Source organism: Mesoplodon bidens, assembly GCF_964165515.1.
Source record: "Mesoplodon bidens genome assembly, chromosome: 11".
NCBI lineage: Eukaryota > Metazoa > Chordata > Mammalia > Artiodactyla > Ziphiidae > Mesoplodon > Mesoplodon bidens.
In genome coordinates this window covers 52284208-52290631 of record NC_138167.1, presented here as the reverse complement: position 1 = coordinate 52290631, position 6424 = coordinate 52284208, and the positions used below count along the sequence as shown (strand labels likewise).

At 36.3% G+C, this 6424-nt stretch overlaps 1 protein-coding gene across 2 annotated transcripts in view; it reads right to left on the bottom strand.

Moving 5' to 3' along the window:
- Positions 1 to 2096: 2096 nt before the first annotated feature.
- Positions 2097 to 6424, bottom strand: part of PUS7L (pseudouridine synthase 7 like) — a 33134-nt gene continuing 28806 nt past the window's right edge. The window contains exons 11-12 of one of the 2 annotated variants that reach the window (XR_014017144.1): positions 6115 to 6273; positions 2097 to 2594 (exon numbers count right to left, since the gene is read on the bottom strand). The gene's annotated coding sequence lies outside the window, so the exon portion shown is untranslated. Of the gene's footprint in view, positions 2595 to 3499; positions 6274 to 6424 lie in introns of those variants that run through there. The other variant, XR_014017145.1, reaches the window with a different exon arrangement.

Here is a 6424-nt window from a genome sequence, read left to right as displayed (position 1 = left end):
ATGTTTATATTTAACCACATATTTACCACTTTTCCTGTTCATCATTCATTCCTCCACCTTAGACTTTTGATTTGAGATCCTCTACCTTCTGCCTGAAGCTTATTTTTGTTCTAATTTCCTCTGGTGAGAGTCAGTACTTTCCCAGTTATTTCATTATATTCTATTGTTGCTCTGGAGAGTAAGCTATCACACACCCTGAGAATAATCTTTACCCAGCTGCTTTTAAGATTTTTCTTTTTATTACTGATGTGCTGCATATTCACTATGATGTATTTCAATCTGGCTTTATTTTTATTTACACTACTGGGGATTCATTGGACTTCTGAAATTTGTATTTTAGTGTCTTATTAGTTCCATATAACTCTCAGCCACTATCTGTTCAACTATTGCCTTTACCTTATTCTTTCTCCTTTCCTTCAGATTCCAATTAAATGTATTTTGAATTTTCTCACTCTATCCTCCATGTCTCATCTCCCTAATTTTTTAAAATCTCATTGCTCCTTTCTGGATTTTGGGGGGCCCAATTTACTAATTTGCTTTCAATTTTGTGTAATGTTATTAAACTCATGAGTTTTAAGTTTTGATTACTACATTTTCACTTCTAGAAAGTCTGTTGGTTCTTTTTCAAATATACTAGATTTTGTTGTAGCTTCTTGTTCCCTGCAGGTTTTCAAGGTCGTCTTACTTCTTTAAAAATAGTTAACATGGGCTTCCCTGGTGGCGCAGTGGTTGAGAGTCCGCCTGCCGATGCAGGGGACACGAGTTCGTGCCCCGGTCCGGGAAAATCCCACATGCCGCGGAGCGGCTGGGCCCGTGAGCCATGGCCGCTGAGCCTGCGCGTCCGGAGCCTGTGCCCTGCAACGGGAGAGGCCACAACAGTGAGAGCCCCGCGTACCGCAAAAAAAAAAAAAAAAAAAAAAGTTAACATGAAGTCCATGTCTATTATTCTGAAGTCCTGCAGGTCTATTTATATTGTCTTTTGTTTCTGCTGACACTTATTCATGATGCCTTGCTTCTTTTTTTTTTTTCTGTGCTGCTTACTGTCTTTGAACATGTATGGGAAACCTGGGATGAAGGGAACTTCCTCAAGAGAACATTTGTGTTGGCTCTGTGACATGACCGGAGTCACTACCACTTAATTTCAAACCAAGTTCATGGCTTAAGGGTCTCTGGATTCTGTAAGACAAAGCATCTGAGTTTCAGCTCTGGCTCCATGTTTCACCCTTCTCAAGGTTCTTAATTGTACTCTATCTCTGTGTTCTCATCTATAAAATAAAAATAATGGTACTTATCCCATAGGTAAATGCTTATTGGTAAGATGTAAAATGCTAAGCACATAGTGCTCAATGATTAACAGCCATTATCATTTTGTCACTTAGTGAGTCTTCCCCCCAGGTTGCCTTAATGTCACAAAGTACTAGAAATATACAGGTAAATTCAGAGATGGGCAGAAATTAAATAATTAATAGTTAAGCAAAGTGAACTGAGGCATTTTGCATTAGGAATCAGCAGAGCAAAGTACTTATCACCATGGGCCTTGAAAACAAAAAGAGCTAGGGTAAACTCTCTTTGCAACCTAGGGTAAGCACTACTTAACCTCTTCAAGCCCTAGAATCTTCATTTGTAACATGAGAATGGTTATATTCCCTGACAGCTTGTTCTGAGTTGTTAAGTGAAATTCTACAATGCATTTAATATTTAAATCAAAAGTAGGCATTTTACAGGTAGTGATGACAAAGATGAAACCATTAAAATTATTTTGGCAATTCACATAAAAGTGAAAGGCATTATAATGAGTTCCAATTCTAATACTCTAAACTTTCTGTGAGGGTAAAAGGCTATTTTAGAACTTTCCTGAGATACATATATTTACCAAGTAACTTTACTTAGGTGTGTTTGTGGTATTCTTTCAGCATTTTTAAGCCTACTACATGTCAGGCACTGATGGGTACCTGAGGTATAAAGAAGAATGCCCTTAAATAGTTAGTAGTAGATGAGGCTGATATTCAATCAAATAAGTGTAACATGATATGAACAGTACGAGTGTTATGAGAACACAGATTTCACAGACAAGACATTTATTTAACCTAAACAGAGAGGACTTTCTGCCATGGAGAATGGGAGGTTGAGGTACAAAACATGGGAAAACTTGCTATATTTGGCAAGGAGCAAACAGAACTTAACCAAAAGGTATGTTTTACAGAGTAAGAGGCAGATGACATTTGAAAGATAATCTGAAACCATGCTGTACATGTCTACATGTGCTGTGTTTAGGAATTTGGACTTTCATTCCATAAGTACTGGGAAGTCACTGAAATGTTATACGGTATCAACACAATGACAGGATCAGATTTCTACTTTTTTTGGGGGGGTGGTAACTGACATGAGTATATATACAAAGATAGACCAGTTAGAGTGAAGAATGGGGGCGGTCAGTTAGAAAATTATCACAACAAGCAAAACGAGAGAGAATATGTACATTAAAAACACAATCATCAAATGCTTCACTTTGAAATTAAAGTTTTCTCTTTCAATGCCTTGGAAGAATGTTCTTTGAATTCAGAATAACTACTTCCCGGTTCTTCTATTGGTTCCTAAATGTGAAAAGTGCATTGTTATTATTTATATACCATAAAATCTATTAGATTTCCCTTAAGATATTTTATGGAAAAATTAGTTTCCTTTTGAAAATCATATGCAAAAAAAAAACCCCACCACATTTTATTATAACCTAAAGAAACTATAAAGGTTATTTATAGAAAGAGTCTTCATCTTCCCTTTCCAGAAAAGAACACTAGTCCTTTATGACCAGGGGTGGGGATGGGAACAATAACCAGCTAAGATTAACACCCTACTGTAGTGAAAGCTTCAGAATCCTGACATAACCAGTCTAAGAAAATGCCAGTAAGGCTTATCAGAAAAGGGTGACTTGGAATCAAAGCATAAAGAACTAAGTCCCTAACCCTCTCCACTCTCCACCCATCTTGCTGCTCAAACACCCTCAGCTAAGGAGTGACCAGCTCTTTGTTCTCCTCCCTTTAGAAACAACCAAATAGCTCTTGTTTCAACTCCATGATTAAATTTCCTCTTTGTAACAGAAAATATTGGTAATTGATTTGGGTATTTAGGAAGGAAACTGATACAGAAAAGACAATTTAATGTTTCTTATATTTTGCCATATTTTCCAATGTCTAAATATAAATAATTTCATGTGTATTGTGACTTCTCTCCATGAGTAAAATTTTCCTTTAAGAAGACAGGCCTGTGTACACAGGCAGAGTAAATTAGCTCCTGCTTCCCAGTTGCTGAGAAAACGAAATGCTTAAGAAGATTAGAGTCATTTTCTTTACTTAAAGGTATTCCTGACAACCCACACTGAAATTACACAAGATTAACTCTGCTAACACCATTTCCCATTCTTTAAACTATAGCTTTCGAGAAAGCAGCATTTAGACTGAATACTTCAAAGCATATTTTAAGAGGAGATCTCAAAATGCGTGGAGATGCTAATATAGGTATCATTTAAAGATTCAGAATGAGGTGCCGAGAGGTCAAGAAACTTATTATTCGTCATACAGTGAGCCATAAGTGAAAATGCAAAGACGCTGCTTGTTTTTCCCTTTGCCATCTAGTGGTCTGTATACTCTTTTTCCAGATGGCATTTCAAATAAAATGATATCTTTAAGGATATAACACTGTTAATCCCTCAAAGTCAGGGATATTATCTATTTGTCTTTTCCCATAGCATCTTACAGAGTGCCTTTAATGTTTGTGCACTCAAATATTTGTGGATTATTATGTCATATATTTGGCATTGCTTTGTGGCCTATCAGAAATATGTAAAGCAGAAGGGATTAGGAAAAAAAAAGATTAAAACTGTACCATAAGACATCAAGCTATTTGTAAGAATCTTTCTAAATCTGAAAGCAAAATCCATAGCACAGGTACTAAACTTTATTTATATTAACCGCCATTAGTACTGTTAAAATGTACAATGCAGAAATTTCTCTCTCTGGCAATACGTTGGCATGACCCACCAGAACCATTCTGAAAAAAATGCAATCATAATCCATCAGTTCCCTTACCTTACCCTCTCTGAAGCTTTAGTATTCTTCAAGTATTAATTAATTGCAAAATTAATATACAAATGTATTCTTATTTAAATACCCAAACATTTCAGAAGTAAATAAAGAAAAAAATGAAAAGTCCTATTTCTCTTACTCCCTATGTCTCCCTCCAACCTCTTCTCCTATCCTGACATTAACACAAGAAAATTCTGCACTGTTATATGCAGCTTCATTTCTTCTTGGTCTCTTAAGGGTAGTTCCCAGGTGGAAAATATTGAGGCACACTGACCTAGATAGTTCTTAAAGATCTAAATCTGAATGAACTGCTGAATTCCCAGATTTAGAAATACATAGTTCTTTCCACTTACAAAAAAATAAATAAAAGTGTGCTGAATTGTAGTTACTTTATGCTATGACAGAGTCAGATCAGATCTCAAGGGAAATTCATTAACCATTCAACTGTAAAACCTTCATCAGAGAGCACAGTAATGTAATATTAACTATAATAACACAAGCTGACACTTAGCGAGAATTTACTAGGTGCTGGGCACTGTTCTTGGTGTTTCATAAGATTTTCTAAAAGAAAATCCCTATCAGTGAAATTTTAAGATATGGCATGTGATCATTAGTACTTGTGTTCATAGTATCTTGCATTTGTGTATTTTTCATTATTTTGTTTGATGCAGTACAGTCCTGGACTGAAAAATGATTACTAACATTACTTCACACCTGAGATCACAACAGAGAAATTCAGTGGGTTACTAACGGGACACCCTACTGCAGTGGTAGAGGCACTCTCTGAGTTCAGGTACTCTCACTATTTCCCAAACTTCAATCATTCATGTACTGCTGTCATAATTACTGCTATATCTATACTAGTAGTTCCTTATTACCTTTACACTGAGTTCCTCTTTTTAAAATTTATTTTTGAAAGAAACATCACATAAATTGAAAACCAAGATTATTTGCCATAAAAAAGGTAACTAGAAAAATAAACTCAATAAAACAAAGCAGTATTATGAAATTCTAGTTAGATATTGTTGCTTGCTCGTATTCCTGAGACTCAGGCCTGCACAATCTCTGTTAAAAAGGTAAATCCGGGCTTCCCTGGTGGCGCAGTGGTTGAGAGTCCGCCTGCCGATGCAGGGGACACGGGTTCGTGCCCCGGTCCAGGAGGATCCCACATGCCGTGGAGCAGCTGGGCCTGTGGGCCATGGCCGCTGAGCCTGCGCGTCACGTCCGGAGCCTGTGCTCCGCAACGGGAGAGGCCACAACAGTGAGAGGCCACAACAGTGAGAGGCCCGTGTACCACAGAAAAAAGAAAAGAAAAGAAAAATAGAAAAGGTAAATCCAGCGAGCGATATATGTAAACTCATTTCAGCCAGCTTTCTCCTTGTCTTAAACAGAATGGTTGATTAAAAGATTAAAAGAGTATCGGAAAAAAATAAACAATCCTTTCACTGTACTTTTTCAATGATATTTAATATTGTACCAGGTATCATCTAAAGTAACCCTCTATGACCTATAATGATGTTGCTCATCATTGAGATACAAGTCCCAAAATGTTCCGGAAAATACCCCAAAATGCTTTGGAAATTTCCTAAACGATCTCCTTTACTTTTATTTTGGTTTCAGAACCTCAAAAGGAATCCCGTGTCTCTCAAGACCTGCTCCAATATGCCTATTAATCAATATCAAGAAATAACAAGTTGGTAGAAATAGAAATTATTAACCAAAAAACTTGTTTTCAGAAGGCAAATATTAGGTAGGTGAAAGCAGTACTGCTCTAGGAAGCATAATCAAGTTCCCAAATAGCATCTTGTTTGACCTTGAATAGGTCAGTAAACCACTCAAATATTTTCTCATTTGCAAAAACAGGGAAAACACTACCCACCTACAGGGTGGGTACGAGGATTACAATGAGAGGAGTGGCACAACACTCAGAAAAAATGTTACTTGGATCAAAGTTGCATATGACTTCAGTTTATTACAACTTACAAAAATCCAAGTGTTTTTATCTTAATAAAAAGACCTCCATTTGTTTTACCTTAGTAATCCTGAGGCACTATTGCTCAGTTTCAAATGCAATGTTGAAAATTAAAGCTAATCCAAATATTCTTCTTCTGAAAGCCTGAAATGCTCCAGAAAAACTGCAAAAACCTAGGTGACTGCTCATCATTTGGTCCAAAGTCTATTCAAGTCCTTACTGAAAAAAAAAAAAATTAACGTGGCAAATATTATTAGTATATAAAATAATTTTTCACATGAACAGTATCTGAATACATTTTATGGTGACCTGAAATAACTTTAGTGATCCTTTCTTTACACAGGGCCAAAGTACTAAATAAATAAATTAG